This window comes from Bubalus kerabau, chromosome 18 (genome assembly GCF_029407905.1).
Source record: "Bubalus kerabau isolate K-KA32 ecotype Philippines breed swamp buffalo chromosome 18, PCC_UOA_SB_1v2, whole genome shotgun sequence".
Taxonomy (NCBI): Eukaryota; Metazoa; Chordata; class Mammalia; order Artiodactyla; family Bovidae; genus Bubalus; species Bubalus kerabau.
The window spans coordinates 13,087,516-13,105,793 of NC_073641.1; the positions used below are offsets into that span (position 1 = coordinate 13,087,516).

An 18,278-nucleotide genomic window follows, 5' to 3' on the forward strand; every position below is an offset into this window, starting at 1 on the left:
GGAAGCATCATATGGGGTATGACTGAAGGGTCTGACTTTTTCTAAAAAGTGAAGGAGCAGTTTTACCAAGACAATAAGAACTTCAAGCACCTGCATGAATGTGGTCACCCCAGTTTTTGCTTCAAAGAATAGGAAATGAGTGTTGCAGGAACTGTAGAGACCATAACCTATATAGTAGTATTCCCCAAAAGTACCTCATCATAAGACTCATTTGGAGCACTAATTTAAGAATCTAGATTCTCAGATGCTTTCCCTGCAGACTGTGATGACTATGTCTGGGGCAGGCTTCCACTCAGTTCAGTCGCTCAGTCGTGTCCGACTCTTTGTGACCCCATGAGCTGCAGCATGCCAGGCCTCCCTGTCCATCACCAACTCCCAGAGTCCATCCAAACCCATGTCCATCAAGTTGGTGATGCCATCCAACTGTCTCATCCTCTGTCGTCCCCTTCTCCTCTTGCCCTCAATCTTTCCCAGCATCAGGGTCTTTTCAAATGAGTCAGCTCTTTGCATCAGGTGGCCAAAGTATTGGAGTTTCAGCTTCAACATCAGTCCTTCCAATGCACACCCAGAACTGATCTCCTTTAGGATGGACTGGTTGCATCTCCTTGCAGTCCAAGGGACTCTCAAGAGTCTTCTCCAACACCACAGTTCAAAAGCATCAATTCTTCAGCACTCAGCTTTCTTTATAGTCCAACTCTCACATCCATACATGACCACTGGAAAAACCATAGCCTTGACTAGATGGACCTTTGTTGACAAAGTAATGTCTCTGCTTTTTAATATGCTCTCTAGGTTGGTCATAACTTTCCTTCCAAGGAGTAAGCGTCTTTTAATTTCATGGCTGCAGTCACCATCTGCAGTGATTTCGGAGCCCAGAAAAATAAAGTCAGCTACTGTTTCCACTGTTTCCCCATCTATTTGCAGTGAAGTGATGGGACTGGATGCCATGATCTTAGTTTTCTGAATGTTGAGCTTTAAGCCAACATTTTCACTCTCCTAGGCTTAGGAATCAGTATTTTTATTAATTGTACCAATGATCCTCTTGGCAAGGCAAATGAGGGAAAAATTGTTCAACCGCTGATTCTCATTCATGATACTTTCATTCTTTCATTGAGTTCTTCAGCCCTCCCTATGGTATTTCTTAAAGTGATCCTAGATCCCCTACATCAAAATCATCTGGAGTGCTTGGTTATAACCCAGACCTTGAGTTGCATCCCATGCCTACCATATAATATATATATATATGTAATATATATAAAAACATATATATAATATATTATATATAATGTATATAAACTCTCTCTTTCTCTCTCTCTCTCTCTATATATATAGACTCTCCAGAGGTAGAATCCCGATGTCTGTATTTTCAGTGGGCTTTCCAGGTGATTCTTACATAACCAAGTTTGAGAATATTTTTATGTGCCTGGCACATAGCATGTCTCTTCAGGGTGTCTGTGCCCAGTCAATAGGTCAGTCAGTTCCGTTGCTCAGTCATGTCTGACTCTTTGTGACCCCATGGACTGCAGCATGCCAGGCCTCCCTGTCCATCAACTCCCAGAGTTTACTCAAACTCATGTCCATCGAGTCGGTGATACCATCCAACCATCTCATCCTCTGTCATCCCCTTCTGCCTTCAGTTTTTCCCAGCATCAGGTTCTTTTCAAATGAGTCAGCTCTTGGCATCAGGTGGCCAAAGTATTGGAGTTTCAGCTTCAACATCAGTCCTTCCAATGAACACCCAGGACTGATCTCCTTTAAATGGACTGGTTGCATCTCCTTGCAGTCCAGGGGACTCTCAAGAGTCTTCTCCAACACCACAGTTCAAAAGCATCAATTCTTCGGGGCTCAGCTTTCTTGATAGTCCAACTCTCACATTCATACATGACCACTGGAGAAACCATAGCCTTGAAAGCACTTACTTCAAGACTTGCTGGGACTTCACTGGCAGTCCAGTGGTTGAAACTTGCCTTCCAATGCACGGGGTGTGGGTTTCGATCCCTGGTTGGGGAGCTAACATCCCGCAGGCTTAGGGCCAAAAAATCAAAATATGAAACAGAGGTAATATTGTAATAAGTTCAATAAAGCCTTTAAAAACATAAATAACTAATAAAGACTTACTAAGACAGGGATCAGTGAATGATGTATGTGGCAGTGGTTTAAAAGGTGAGTGGAGAGAAACAGCTCTTCCTGCCATAAACTGGAAATCTACAAGGCTTATAAGAGCTGAAGGGAAGCTCTCCTATAGAGGCAGTGACTGGGTTTGAGGAGATGTGGAAAAGCTGAGTGAGGCTCAGACTTCTTTGCCTCTGGAGCCTGTGGAAGGAGCCAACACATGCTTGGTGGGAGATGGCCACACAAAGCCTCCACAACCCCAGGTCAGGTGGTTGGGCAAGGACAAGAGCTCTCACTCAGAATTTCCTGCCAGAGTTCCAGCCCTGCAGGACATAAATTCACTTTACTTTTCTCCTTTCTTCTCCCATTTCCTTCATTTGGTTTGTGGAAAGGTAATGGAACTTGCCCAGGCATTGTTCCATTTCAACACTGTAACAATGTCCATTCTGAATTCACTTTTTCCAATAGACGGCTGCGGAGGGTTCATTGTTCCCATGGACTTTTACTGATGTGCAATCGTGTTTAAAAGAACTTGTCCAAAGCATGTCTGGGAAATAATAAGTAAGTTATTTTAAGTAAAATTTGGTTGATGATTCCAATTCTGATTTCTTTGACTACTCATGTGGGTGGAAGGTCAGGAAAATGCCCTTCTGGCTTTGCATGGTAGGAGGAATAACAAGAATACTAGTGAAGCACTCAGGAATTGTATTATTGTGGCATTGGGGTAGTATAGCTGTAGCATGGAATTTGAAATAAAAAGGTCTGAATGAACCTCAGTTTGCTCATCTATAAAATGGGGATAATGAGCTCTGCCCTAGTTACCTCCCTGGATTGAAAGTAGTGGTTCTACTGGTAAAGAGCCTGCCTGCCAGTGCAGGAGATGCAAGAGACCCGGGTTCAACCCCTGGGTCAGGAAGATCCCCTGGAGAAGGGCATAGCAACCCACTCCACTATTCTTGCCCAGAGAATCCCATGGACAGAGGAGCCTGTCCATAAGATTGCAAAGAATTGGACACAGCTTAAGTGACCTAGCACATGAACTTTAGAACTTTATATAAATTTTGATTGTTGGTTTTAATAATTTTTTTCTCAGTACCTTGTCCCTTTCTAGCTTTAGCTGTCACTGAAACATTTTTTGATAGCATGGGTCAATCTAAAAAAAAAAAAACAAAACAAAACAAAACTGGAAAAACATGGGAATTTGGATAAAAGGTGCTTACCATTGCAATTACCTCCATTACAGAGACAATTATTTGGACCAAGATATTATATTTGCTAAGGTCTGGGAAGGAGGAAGTTTGATCCAAATGCAAAGGTCCCAGTGACAAATGAAAGGCACCTGGACACTATGGAGCATTGTTCTGCTCTTCTGGAAGGCAGAACACTGCCAGGATGAAGATGGAGCCATTCCAAGTGGGTGATGAAATTTACTTTATTGACATTATCAATAAGGATGTATTTATGGGAAACAAACATGAAATATAGCTCACACTTATGGGACTTGGCAGGTAAGCAAAGGGAAGTGGGGTGTCTGATCATGAGGCCTAAACCTTTGGGCTTATTTGGCATTGGTTTCATTCCTGGTTAGCTAAGTAATTTTTAGGTAATTATCTGCCTTCATGGATCCTCAACTTTCTCATGCATGAGATGGACATAAAACTCCCATTACACCTTATAAGAGTAGAGAACATCATATTTTTCACTGAAAGTAAGAATATACACTGAATATACAGTTCATCGCTATTAGGTCATGAACATGGTTTTAAATCCAGGAAGATATTCCATAGAGTTAGAAAATCAGAGTGGCACACAGGCTTCTGTTTAAAATTTTGGCTTGTGTAATATGAATATCTTAACTTTTGGTTTTCTGGTTTTATTCTCTTTCAAGTAAGGGCATGTATATCTTTAGACAAAAAAAAAAGAAAAGAAAAGAAAAAACATGCCCTTCTTCAGGACTAGAGATGAAAAGGGAGCTTTATAATTTCAAAGCACCTGCCTCTATGTATCGGAGAAGGCAATGGCACCCCACTCCAGTACTCTTGCTGTATCTCCTGAAATCTTGTGAGGTGAATGAAAACTTTTGGTACATTAAACATAAGTTCAAAAAATAATTATGGCCATGTCCTAAATTCATGCATATTATTACAGGCTGATAAATCTTTGCTGGTTCTGGTAGAACTTTTTTACTGGAAAGAAAAGTTAACATATTGTTTGTTAAAGTTACCAGGTTGACAAATCTAGAAAACAAAGACTTTTTCTTTTAGGATTAGAAAGGACTTATAGCGTGCTTAAAGTAGAAGGAACCTTTAAAACCATCAATTTATAGATGAGAAAGCTGGTACAAGAAAGTAAGTTGTAACAGTAATAATAAGAAAACTTTACTGAGTGTGTTTTATAGGCCAGATGCACTACATTATTTCATGTATTCACTTAATTCTCAAAACAACCCTCAGAAATAGGTACTGTTGCTAATGCTATAATAGAGGTAAAGGAAACTGATGTTTGAATAAGCTACTTACTTAAGGTTTCTAGCTTGTTAATTCTCCTGAGCTGTCTTGATGTCTTAGAATCAGAATACCACAGACTGGAGCCTTAAACAACAGAACTTTGCTTCCAGCTCTGGAAAATGGTAAGTCTGAGAGCAAGATGCCAGCCAATTTGGTGTCTGGTGAGAGCCTTCTTCTTGGTTTACACATGGACACATTCTTGCTATGTCCTTACATGATGGGCAGAGATCTCTTTTTTTTCTCCAAGATGGCCAGAATGTGGGATCTTAGTTCTCCCACCAGGGATCGAACGCAGGCCCTTACAATGAAAGTATTGAGTCCTCACCACTGGATTGCCAAGGAATTCCAGAGAGATCTCTTCTTATAAGGGCACTAATCCCACTTATGGAGATTCTGTCTTCATGACCTAATTATGTCCCAAAGGCCTCACCTCTAAATATCATCACAATGGGGATTAAGCTTCATTCAGCATTCACCTAGGAATCTTGGTGGGACATTATCATTCAGTATAAAGCAACTGATGAGAAGAATTATTGATTCTTTTACAATTATTGATTCATTTGGGCTTCCCAAGTGGTGCCAATGGTAAGGAACATGCCTGCCAATGCAGGAGATGTAAGAGAAGTGGGTTCGATCCCTGGGTCAGAAAGATCCCCCAGAGGAGGACATGGCCATCCACTCCAGTATTCTTGCCTGGAGAATCCCAAGGACAGAGGAGCCTGGTGGGCTACAGTCCACAGGATCGCAATGAGTCAGACACAACTGAAGCAACTTAACACACACACACATTGATTCATTTACATAATCAATTAACATTTATTGAGCACATATTTTGTACCAAACACTATTCTTGGCACCAGGGACCCAAAGGTAACCAAAGAGATGTGGTCCCATCCTCATGGTGTTTACAGAGCTGTAGAGGAGACAGACATTAATCAATTGTTACACAAACTATAAACTAAGAAAAGTATTGATAGTTTTAAAAGCAGAGTTTCGTAGTTATGAGAGCAGGAGAACTTGTCTAGTCTGAGGAGTCAGAGTTCTCAGAGGATATGGCCACTGAGCTGAGATCTGAAAGGTTACTAAGGGTTAACTGGAGCAGTTAGAGAAATATAAGAGTGTTTCAGATTTGGGAAATGCCAGGTTCAAAGACCTTTGGCTGGAGCTGGGGGAGGGGTGGGAGGAAGTAGAAAGAGATGATAGGTAGGCAGGGACCAGATTATCTAGGGTCTTGAGATATTCGGTCTTTGTCATAAGAACAATGGCTTCCAGAATTATCCTCAGTAAAGGTTACCAGTGACCTACTAGTTAGCTGGTTTTGCAGCATTTTCCCAATTTCCTTCTTCCCCAAATGTCAGGGTCCCTGAGACATTGAGGTTTCCCAGATGGTTTGACGGTAAAAAATTCTGCCTGCCAATGCAGGAGACTCAAGAGATGCAGGTTCGATCCCTGGGTCAGGAAGATCCCTGTAACAGGATATGGCAACCCACAACTGAAGCAACTTATCTCACACACATACACACACACACACACACATTGTATTCAGTATTCTTGCCTGGAAAATTCCATGGACAGAGGAGGCTGGCAGGTTGCAGTCCATGGGGTGAAAAAGAGTTGGACACAACTGAGCGTACACACGCTTCCCCTGAGACACTGGCTCCCATAATCCTGTATTTTCCAGGTCCTGCAAGAGCCTCAGGGCTCTACCCCATTCCCCTTATACCTCCTTAATGTAAGAGAAGATACAGCAAACTCTGTTATGTATTTGTATTATTGAAGTAGTTGACTAACAATGTTCTGTGAACTTTTGCTGTACAGCAAAGGGACTCAGTTATACAAATATGTACATTCTTTGTAAACTCTATAAAGTGTGGTATGTGTGTGTTAGAAGAAATGGAGTAGCCATCATAGTCAACAAAAGAGTCCAAAATGCAGCACTTGGATGCAATCTCAGAAATGACAGAATGATCTCTGTTCATTTCCAAGGCAAACCATTCAATAGCACAGTAATCCAAACCTATGCCCCAACCAGTAACACTGAAGAAGCTGAAGTGGGACGGTTCTATGAAGACCTACAAGACCTTCTAGAACTAACACCCCCAAAAGATATCCTTTTCATTATAGGAGGCTGAAATGCAAAAGTAGGAAGTCAAGAAATAACTGGAGTAACAGGCAAATTTGGTCTTGGAGTACAGAATGAAGCAGGATAAAGGCTAATCGAGTTTTGCCAAGAAAACGCACTGGTCATAGCAAACACCCTCTTCCAACAACACAAGAGAAGACTCTACACATGGACATCACCAGATGGTCAATACCAAAATCAGATTGACTACATTCTTTGCAGCCAAAGATGGAGGCTCTATACAATCAGCAAAAACAGGACCGGGAGTTGACTGTGGCTCAGATCATGAACTCATTATTGCCAAATTCAGACTTAAATTGAAGACAGTAGGGAAAACCACTAGACCATTCAGGTATGACCTAAATCAAATCCCTTATGATTATACAGTGGAAGTGAGAAATAGACTCAAGGGATTAGATCTGATAGACAGAATGCCTGATGAACTATGGATGGAGGTTCATGACATTGTACAGGAGACAGGAATCAAGACCATCCCCAAGAAAAAGAAATGCAAAAAGGCAAAATGGTTGTCTGAGGAGGCCTTACAAATAGCTATGAAAAGAAGAGAAGTTAAAGGCAAAGGAGAAAAGGAAAGATATACCTATTTGAATGCAGAGTTCCAAAGAATAGCAAGGAGAGATAAGAAAGCCTTCCTCAGTGATCAGTGCAAATAAATAGAGGACAACAATAGACTGGGAAAGACTAGAGATCTCTTCAAGAAAATTAGAGATACCAAGGGAACATTTCATGCAAAGATGGGCATAGTAAAGGACAGAAATGGTATGGACCTAAGAGAAGCAGAAGATATTAAGAAGAGGTGGCAAGAATACACAGAAGAACTATACAAAAATGATCTTCAGGACCCAGATAATCATGATGGTGTGATCACTCTCCTAGAGCCAGACATCTTGGAATGAGAAATCAAGTGGGCCTTAGGAAGCATCACTACGAACAAAGCTAGTGGAGGTGATGGAATTCCAGTTGAGCTATTTCAAATGCCGAAAGATGATGCTGTGAAAGTGCTTCACTCAATATGCCAGCAAATTTGGAAAACTCACAGGACTGGAAAAGGTCAGTTTTCATTCCAATCCCAAGAAAAGCAATGCCAAAGAATGCTCAAACTACCGCACAATTGCACTCATCTCACAAGATAGCAAAGTAATGCTCAAAATTCTCCAAGCCAGGCTTCAACAGTATGTGAACCATGAAATTCCAGATGTTCAAACTGGATTTAGAAAAGGTAGAGGAACCAGAGATCAAATTGTAAGCATCCGTTGGATTATCGAAAAAGCAAGAGAGTTCCATAAAAAATTCTACTTCTGCTTTACTGACTATACCAAAGCCTTTGACTGTGTGGATGATAGAAAACTAATTCTTCAAAAGATAGGAATACCAAACCACCTGACCTGCCTCCTGAGAAATCCGTATGCAGATCAAGAAGCAACAGTTAGAACTTTACATGGAACAACAGACTGGTTCCAAATCAGGAAAGGAGTACGTCAAGGCTGTATGTTGTCACCCAGGTTATTTAACTTATATGCAGAGTACATCATGAGAAATGCTGGTCTGGATGAAGCACAAGCTGGAATCAAGATTGCTGGGAGAAATATCAATAACCTCAGATATGCAGATGACACCACCCTTATGGCAGAAAGCAAAGAACTGAAGAGCCTCTTGATGAAAGTGAAAGAGGAGAGTAAAACAGTTGGCTTAAAGCTCAACATTCAGAAAACTAAGATTATGGCATCCGGTCCCATCACTTCATGGCAAATAGATGGGGAAACAGTGGAAACAGTGACAGACTTTATTTCTGGGGGCTCCAAAATTACTGCAGATGGTGACTACAGCCATAAAATTAAAAGATGCTTGCTCCTTGGGAAAAAAGTTATGACCAACCTAGACAGCATATTAAAAAGCAGAGACAATACTTTGCCAACAAAGGTCCATCTAATCAAAGCTATGGTTTTTCCAGTAGTCATGTATGAATGTGAGAATTAGACTATAAAGAAAGCTGAGGGCCGAAGAATTGATGCTTTTGAACTGTGGTGTTGGAGAAGACTCTTGAGAGTCCCTTGGACTGCAAGGAGATCCAACCAGTCCATCCTAAAGGAGATCAGTCCTGGGTATTCTTTGGAAGGACCTATGCTGAGACTGAAACTCCAATACGTTTGCCAGCTGATATGAAGAGCTGACTCGTTGGAAAGACCCTGATGCTGGGAAAGATTGAAGGTGGGAGAAGAAGGGGACGACAGAGGATGAGATGATTGGATGGCATCACCAAGTCAATGGAAATGAGTTTGAGTAAACTCTGGGAGTAGGTGATGGACAGGGAAGCCTGGTGTTTTTCTGTCCATGGTTTCACAAAGAGTCGGACACTGCTGAGAGACTGAACGGAACTGGTTGTATGTTTATATTCTCAATGTTCATATCTTGCTATTTTTACCAAATGCCCAAATCTTTTGTGCTGAGGCTACTTAAATTCCTGGCACACAACTATTTTTTTAAAAAATATGCTTATCTGATATTTTGTTTTAGCCCATGTTCATTGGTATATCTATCAAGATCTCACTTGGGCTGGAAAGGCATTCCCCCAATATCACCAGCTTCACAGACAAAAATCCTTCCCCTGTGGTCCGGCTGCTCAAATTCCCGTTAGAGTTCCTGCCTTTAGCCTAAAGCGTTAGCAAGTATGTTAAAAGAAATGAATAATCTGAAAACATGTAACACTTAAGTTATCAGTCATTTGTACCACAATGAAAATGAGTTTCAGATCTTTTCCATTAGGCAAGTTTGAAAAAAGAGAAATGATGGAAAAGTGCATAAGGTCATTGAGCTCCTGGTTGAGGTGGGAAGGGGAGTTGAGGGGGTGGGGGAGCAGAACTGTGGGGATGGGATTTTGCTCTGAAAAGTTGACAGCTTTTTAAAAATGTCACTTTCCTTTCTTTCCTGTTCCTGAATGTGATTTATTTATTCTTTGGTTATAATCCATGACAGTAAGTAAATTTCTGGTTCAAATTTTTCTATGCTTTCCTTTAGGGTCCAATTATATGAAAACTCTTGGATGAAACTGGAGCCTATTATACAGAGTGAAGTAAGCCAGAAAGAAAAACACCAATACAGTATACTAACGCATATATATGGAATTTAGAAAGATGGTAACAATAACCCTGAATACGAGACAGCAAAAGAGACACTGATGTATAGAACAGTCTTATGGACTCTGTGGGAGAGGGAGAGGGTGGGAAGATTTGGGAGAATGGCATTGAAACATGTAAAATATCATGTATGAAATGAGTTGCCAGTCCAGGTTCGATGCACGATACTGGATGCTTGGGGCTGGTGCACTGGGACGACCCAGAGGGATGGAATGGGGAGGGAGGAGGGAGGAGGGTTCAGGATGGGGAACACATGTAAACCTGTGGCGGATTCATTTTGATATTTGGCAAATCTAATACAGTTATGTAAAGTTTAAAAATAAAATAAAATTAAAAAAAAATAAATAAATGAAAACTCTTGATTCAAAATAGTAACTTGAAGTGCAGACACTTAACCCTGGAGATGTAACCAACCACCCAAACAGACTTACTTTTTTTTCACATTTAAAGTTCTTTTCTATTCAAATACAGTATAACATTTTAAAGGAATAATATGCCTGAAGGCATCATTTGGCTTAATGGGAGATGCTACTTTGGAAAAAAAAAAAACATTAGTTCAAATCAGCACCAGCGTGATTCAAGATGATTGACACTTGAGGGTGGGCATCCAAGTTCCTTTCATGAATAAAAAGAGGAATTTGGCTTCAATTGAACATTTACTTATCAGCGTTTGTGCTGCTGGTTTCCAGGCAATTATAAATGACTGCTTGCTTGCGTGTGTACAGAGAATCAAGGCAAATTCCATCTTTTAGGAGGCAACCAGCCTCTATCTGATTTCTTAGATATGGTAACATGAGGCTGACTAGCGACAGGGCTCGAATGGAGCCATGGCAACATGGCAGCTTTGTGCTAACTCAGGACAATGCTGGAGTTCTGCTGTTACACTGGGCTGACTGCTTGGTTGGAAGGAAATATGCTGGACTGCTTAGAGGAGAATGGTCTTTCTGCTTCAAATCTTTATCTCTAGTGAATTTGAGGTGGGTTGTGACGTTATATTTCAAATTGTACCACCTCCTTACCAGGCGTTAACCCATGGGTAACTGCTTTGCGAAGTTCCCTTCGAAGCCTGTTCAAAACTCTGAAACATAGGAAGGCGTCTGATGTTTGGGAATAGCTTGCATTGTTATGGATACAAAGTGATTCAGCCTTCTCTGAGGAACAGTCACTTATGGACAAAAAGAGGTAAAATGGGTCACCATATCAAAGATAGTCTAGGAACAGAGAGAAACTCAGGCCAGAGCTCTCCAGGTGGGGGCAGCTGGCACACAGTGGGGGGGTCACAACATGTCATCTGGGTTCTGCTGGGTAGGTGTGTGTGTTTTCTGCTAGACAGGAAACATGCCAATTATGGGAACTCGGAGGAGTCATGGAGACAAGCAACACTGATGCCTGTATCTTTCTGCTCTCTCAAGGGAAATGCTAGCTAAAAGGGGAAAAGATGTCATTTATATGGGGAGTTGGCCATCCACCTATGTCTTGACAAATGGAGAAGAGCAATAGCTCGTATGTGTGGTGTAGGGGGAAGCAGAGAAAGAACTGGGAATTTTCATCAGTCACTGCTCTTGGAAGGGAAGGTTCCTTGGTGTATTTGGTCAGATTGGAATGATGCCATTTAAAAATCATTGAGCTCTTTCCCTCACTTATCAACCTCCTTTTTCTCAACCCACACAATCTGATTTGACCAGAAAGTTTGCTCAACACGCCTTGGAAGAGGCCAGAGGTGAATGACAGGGGAATGGTCTGAGGGCCCAGCTTCCACCACTGTCCCTTTCCTCCTGCAGTTGACAAAGCAGTATTCCCTGGAGGGGAATCAGACTCCTGTAAATCACCAACAGCTTTTCTGAACGTGTTACACGTGCTACCTCTTTTCCTAGTACCGGGCCACACCAGGCAGTGTAGGCAGTGAGGGGAAGCAGGGGGCCATGAGGGGGTGCACAGTCATACCCCTGCCCCACACATATGTGAGCAAAATGTAATCCTACCACACTTTTGCTTTTAAGTATGTAAAAAAACAGAACTGATACAATTGAATTCACTTAAGTTAAACACCTCTAGATAGGCACACATCTAAATGTGTGTCAGATAAACGGTGTTACATGTTAAGGAATGACACAACTTTAGAGCCGAAAGGACCTTCTGTGATCAACTGATTTGTTTTACGTTTGTGGAAACAGAGGTGAGCCCCAAAAGGCTGTTCTTTGCCCAACTTCACTGATGCTTTGTGATCCCAAAGGTTTGCTCCTAAGGAAAGTACTCAGAACCTGCCTCTCCTTATTTCTGCCCATTGAGGGCCTTCAAACCTCATGAACCAAACACAGGGAAGTGTGGTAGCCAAGGTCTGGCCTTTGCATCTTACAGGGAGTCTGCTCCTTTTGAGAGGGATTGACTGCAGCTTTGGCTCCATCAAAGAGTGGTCTGCCCCCAGGAGACAGGTTCCCAGCTGCCTGTCTGTGCAGTCCCTGGGATTGTCCAAACTGACGTCCCCATGAAAAGGCCCGAGGGGCACATAAAGGGGATAAAATTTGTAGCTCTAGAGCTCGACATAGCTCCCAACACACACACACACACACACACACACACACACACACACACACATACACACACACACTATCTGCCTTATTCCTTTGTGAAAGGAAGAAGGCAAAATATATGATGTGGTCAGCTGTTTAGACTTCTAGTGTATTGACTCTAAGGAATGGGGCAAGCCGGGGAGGGAATAAGGGACAATTCCATCTCTAATCATAAGGAAGAAGGGAGTTAGCAGAATTGGTCTTTAACATGGGAGACTCCACTCCCCTTATTAGGTGCCTTGACTGATCTCATTAGTTGTCTCCCATCCCACTAGCCATCTGATACCTCCTTTCAGTTCAGTTCAGTTCAGTTGCTCAGTCGCATCTGACTCTTTGCGACCCCACGGACTGCAGTACGCCAGGCTTCCCAGTCCATCATCAACTCCCGGAGCTTGCTCAAATTCATGTGCATCGAGTCAGTGATGCTATCCAACCATTTCATCCTCTGTTGTCCCCTTCTCCTCCTGCCTTCAGTCTTTCCCAGCATCAGGGTCTTTTCCAGTGAGTCAGTTCTTTGCATCAGGTGGCCAAAATATTGGAGTTTCAGCTTTAGCATCAGTCCTTTCACTGAATGTTCAGGACTGATTTCCTGTAGGATGGACTGGTTGGATCTCCTTGCAGTCCAAGGGACTCTCAAGAGTCTTCTACATCACATTATGGTCCAACTCTCACATCCATTCATGACTACTGGAAAAACCATTGCTTTGACTAGATGGACCTTTGTTGGCAAAGTAATGTCTCTGTTTTGAAATATGCTGTCTAGGTTGGTCATAGCTTTTCTTCCATGCCTCCTTACCTGCCTTAATCCTCTCAGCCAGCTGTCAAGATGTCTAAATCCCTACCCAGATGGCAGATGTCAAAGGGAAGATGTTCCCTCTCAAGCACTTTCATGCGGGTAGTCTTATAGATCCCACTGCTTTCAGAGACCAAGGGAAACCAGGTAAGGAAAAGTGTCACAGAGCCTGGAGAGAAATTTCTGGGCCCCATGCCTTCATGTTGCTTGTCCTATCATGACCCAGGTCAAGCCTGCTACTCCTGTAAGCAGGAGGGAGGCCTGGTGGGAAATTAGAGGAGGCCCCTCACCCTCTGGTCTCAGGAACCATCTACACCTGAGTCTGGAGATGTAAGCCACCCTCTGAAACACAGATCCTTATCTGCCCTCATTTTCCAAATCTTTTGTTTTTTTACACCTGAACATCTTTAGTTTTGCAGAGCCATTGGAAAACATGCTCAAAAAATATGGCTCCAGGTGACTCCTACTTTTATATTCTTTTCCTAAGATTTTCTGCAGGGCAATTCATGGTGTTACAGGTTGCTCTCCACCAGCCCCCCCCTCCCCCCACCAAGATCCTTTACCTGTGGTTGTGAGCAAAGTGTTTCCAGGTCCTTTTCAAAAATAAAAATATCCTGAACAGTTATGGTAGCCAGCTGAGACACCCAGGGTTGTTGGCTTTTGTTTGACAGGGGGACTTTCAGTGTTAGTTTTCCTCTTTTCATTTATTTGGGAAGATGGCCTACATCCCATAATATAAAAGGCCCAAAGCCATGTTTCATGAAGAATAGTCTTAACGACTACGTATATCAGAATCACCTGGGAAGCTTGTTAACATGCCAGTTCTTAGGCTGGGAGCGTAGTTGTAAAGGTGCTGATGCTTGAGAGCTTCTGAACTGAAGATTGTTTAGCTCCATTTAAGCGGCACGTTGTCCTGTCATCTCTGGAGAGTGCCATGTGAATCCCCTACATAACAGGAAGATCCACCCCGTTCAGGGCATCAAGGGAACAGGGCAGTGGCAAGTCTATGCTCAAGAGGGCCCGCCACCCTGTGCTGCCTGGGACCTCCCTCCCAGACCCGCTACTCAGCCAGGGGCACTTCAGCCCCATTCTGCCCATAGGGAGGCCCTGGGGCAGCCTGGCTCTGGAAGGATGGAGCCCATCTCTCTTAGAATTCCCCAATCCTCCACCTTCCCAGTTCTCCCTAGAGGTTCAGTAGGCCGATTGAAACACCCCTGAGAACACAGGCTACAAAAAAGGCATCCAAAGACTTAAATCACCACCCTCCTCCTCCTCATCAACTAGGACTAAATCATATCAGGAGGGAGCATGGCCTGTGTCAAAGTCCAAACCTGACCGAAACAGCTGTGTGGTGTGAGGCAGTTCACTCTACCTCTCTGTGCTTCCATTCCCTCATCCTTCAAAAAGGGTACTGAAAGTGGCTCGGACGGTAAAGTGTCTGCCTGCAGTGCGGGAGACCCAGGTTCAATCCCTGGGTCGGGAAGATTCCCTGGAGAAGAAAATGACAACCCACTCCAGTATCCTTGCCTGGAAAATCCCATGGACGGAGGAGCCTGGCAGGCTACAGTCCATGGGGTCACAAAAAGTCGGACACGAGTGAGCGACTTCACTTTCAAGAATTAGCTTCTTAGGATTGCTATAAGAATTAAATGTGCCGATGTGTATGAAATTCTTCACACAGACAGGCATAGAGTAAGTTCTCAGTAAACAGGACCACTGCTAGCATGCAGAATGGTGTGCTATTTAGAAAAAAATGCTGTTCTCCTTTGGGTAGACATACCAGAAAAGATTTCCTTTCCTCTGGACTGGCTTAGGCTGGTGTCCCGGCTGTTATCTTGGTGGGCAGAGTACCCTCTCAGCTGGCCACCACTTCAGTTAATCACAGCCTGAAAAACTGAACGCGAAGGCTGTGACTAGATGTTCAGTTCAGTTCCGTCACTCAGTCATGTCCAACTCTTTGTAACCCCATGGACTGCAGCACACCAGGCTTCCCAGTCCATCACCAACTCCTAGAGTTTGCTAGATGACTGGATGTTATCTAGTCATCTGTGATAACAGATGTCTGTGACTAGATGTTAGCTATATTAGTAATAATTCCACGTGAGGGTGGGAATGAGCTTGAACCAGGATTCTCCCGCAGCAGGCTTTGAAAATGACAGGGTGGGGGTGGGGTGGAGGGGGTAGAAGGAGAGGGAGCATAGGAGTGGGAATGATGCGTCTCACTTCTCAGAAGCACAGTGCTGCGTTCAGCAGACGCTCATCTTGATAAATTTCAGCAAGCACAAAGGCACGACGACAGGTGATTTTCCCTTCCTGAGCTTGGTACCAGCTGATCACTTCCTGTTTCTCTAAGAGCTTCCCAGACAGAGGCGATTTGCTCTTTCAAATTTGGTCATTGCCCTCTGGCTTTCCCGTGTGAGTCAGCGTCGCTGCCCTAGTGCCCTCGGCTCCCTCCCGAGTCAGTGTCTGCAGGCGGCCTCCCCAGGTAAATCCCCCTTGTCCTGGTGCGCGTCCCCGCCCACACCGCTGCCTGGGGACATGCGCCAGGGGTATGAGTCACCGCACCATCCTCCCGGGCTGCGGCTATTATTGGAATAGTCGCCTCCGCACGCAGCGCACGCTCCCTTCCCGGACTTCACAGTCCTGAGCTCAGGATTTGCAAATCTCTGCGCAGCCCCGCAGCACCCCGAGGAGATCACAAAGTGGTTTGCGCGTAGGTCGCAAGTTTCTGACAAAGGTCTCCATAGCCCAGGCATTCCACTTTTCCCAACTGCTCGTCTCCAGCATGCGCCCAGCAGTGGGCCTGCCTTCATGGGTGGCTTAAAAGGAATCCTTTTACAGTTCTGCTTTGAATGTAAAGGTTGTTGTTGTTCAGCCTGTAAATCCTGTCCGACTCTTTGTTACTCCTTGGACTGCAGCACCCCAGGCTCCTCTGTCCTCCATTATCTCCTGGAGTCTGCTCAAATTCATGTCCATTGAATCGATAGAAAATGAAAAGAAGGAGGGGTGAAAGTGAAATGAAAGTCACTCAGTTCTGACAGACTCTCTGCCACCCCAGGCCAGAATTCTCCAGGCCAGAATACTAGAATGGGTAGCCTTTCCCTTCTCCAGGGGATCTTCCCAACCCAGGGATGGAACCCAGGTCTCCTGCATTGCAGGCAGATTGTTTACCAGCTGAGCCACAAGAGAAGCCCACAAGCAAGGAAACAGGAGAGATCTCTTTGGGCAGAAGTACCTGGGGAGATGGAGCTGGGAGGGGACAGGGAAAGAGGCAGAAAACCAGTATCAAGTCAGTGGGAAAAGAACCAGGGATGTGAGAAACTTGGACAAAGATGTGCAGTGAAGAATGTGTTGTGCTTATTTGTGCATGCACGCTCACTCATCCGTGTCTGACTCTTTGAAACTCCAACGACTGTGGCCCACCTGGCTCCCCTGTCCATGGGATTTCCCAGGCAAGGATATTGGAGTGGGTTGTCATTTTCTACTCCAGGGGATATTCCTGACCCAGGGATCAAAGTGTCTCTTGTGTCTCCTGCATTAGCAGGCTTCTTTACCACTGAGCCACCCAGGAAGCTGGGCTTATTTATACCAACCTAAATATTGAGCTGAATTGGAATTTGGAAGCTCCTTCTTCTCCATGCCAGGGTCACTGATAGCCTGTATCATCAGAGTCTTTACTATTGCTGGGCAGTCTGCCTGCCATGAACCCTGCCAGTTATATGATTCCTGTCTCTGTTTTACAGATGAGGAAACTGAGGTGCTGGGAAGTAAAGACCTGAGCTCCAGGTCATGTAGCCAACAGGTGGTGAAGTGCACACGCAAGCAGGCTGCCTCTTAAGCATTAACCTTTGTGACTCGGGGTAAGAATTAATATATTTTGTCCAAGGCAGGAGAGATATGTTTAGTTCATCTATTAGTCTGTGAAATCTAATGTAGAAACCACCTCTTTCAGGTGAGATACTGATTAATGTCCAGCTGATAGGGATCTCAGGAAAGTTCTGGTATTTCTTACAGGTTGGATAATCTTGGAGACAAAGCATGAGTTCTGAGCTCAGGACTCCTAATTCTGTGTTGATGTGGCACTGGCTGAGTTTCTGAGACAGAAAGAGCGAGAGAAGTTAACCTCCTTATATTCCCTACTTGACAAAAACGTGAGAACATGAATATGACCAAAAAAACCCTTTGGCTAGAACATTTTCAGATCCTAAGAGATAAAACCAAACAGCTCCTGGGACAACATGGAAGAGGATCTTGGAAGAAGTTGCAGGTGGACTGTGTCAGAGGTGCCCTAGCAGGAGTAGGCATGCAGACAAGAACAAGGGAGGGATGAGAAATTCCTCTCCAAGTTGCAAACACATGCAGCATCCCAGGAGCTGCCACTGTCCCTTTCCTTCCCGCAGTGACAAGGGGCAGGGAGGGAGCCTATGACTCACTGCACCTGGTGAGATGCTGATGCCACAGGTACTTCCATGAATAGAGACCAGTTGGTCTTACCCTGTTCCTTGGTGCCAGTCTTATCCTGAGTCTTTCTCCTTCCCCCAGATTGGCCACCTTATAAAGGAAAGAGAAAAGCCTACTTATTGTCTGCTGCTTGAAATGCAACTATTGAAATTAATGTGGAGGAGGAGGCTTATGTTTTCCCCTCACAGATCAGTTCAGTGTGAGGCTTGGGATTGGCAGAGAAGAAGTAGAGATCTGGGATGCCTTTTTATCCCTTGATCTGAAAGGGAAAACTTACACTTCTGCAGTTAAGGCAAGTTGAGGGAGACTGGAAGCTTCCCCCTAAGGATGGCTAACCATAAACTATGTCACTGAGATCTCTCCCCACGTCCTCTCAAGGATGTCTGAAGATGCCCATCTCAGCCTGACTTGAGTCCAGAGAGTACAAGAGGCCTGTCTGAAGTTAGGATAATTGCATCAGACACTTATAGAACACCTAGGAAGTGGTCTGCTGGAATCTTCTCAGTACAATTTTCTCAGTCCCCTTGAGTGAGGTCCTATTGCCATCTTCATTTTTTT

The 18,278-nt window shown here is 43.9% G+C and overlaps 1 long non-coding RNA gene across 1 annotated transcript; it reads left to right on the forward strand.

The window, feature by feature from the left end:
• Positions 1–15,527: 15,527 nt before the first annotated feature.
• On the forward strand, positions 15,528–17,954 carry LOC129632961 (uncharacterized). The gene is made up of 3 exons (XR_008704772.1): positions 15,528–15,744; positions 17,003–17,119; positions 17,274–17,954. It is a non-coding gene; the product is annotated as an uncharacterized LOC129632961 (long non-coding RNA).
• The last annotated feature ends 324 nt before the right edge of the window (positions 17,955–18,278 follow it).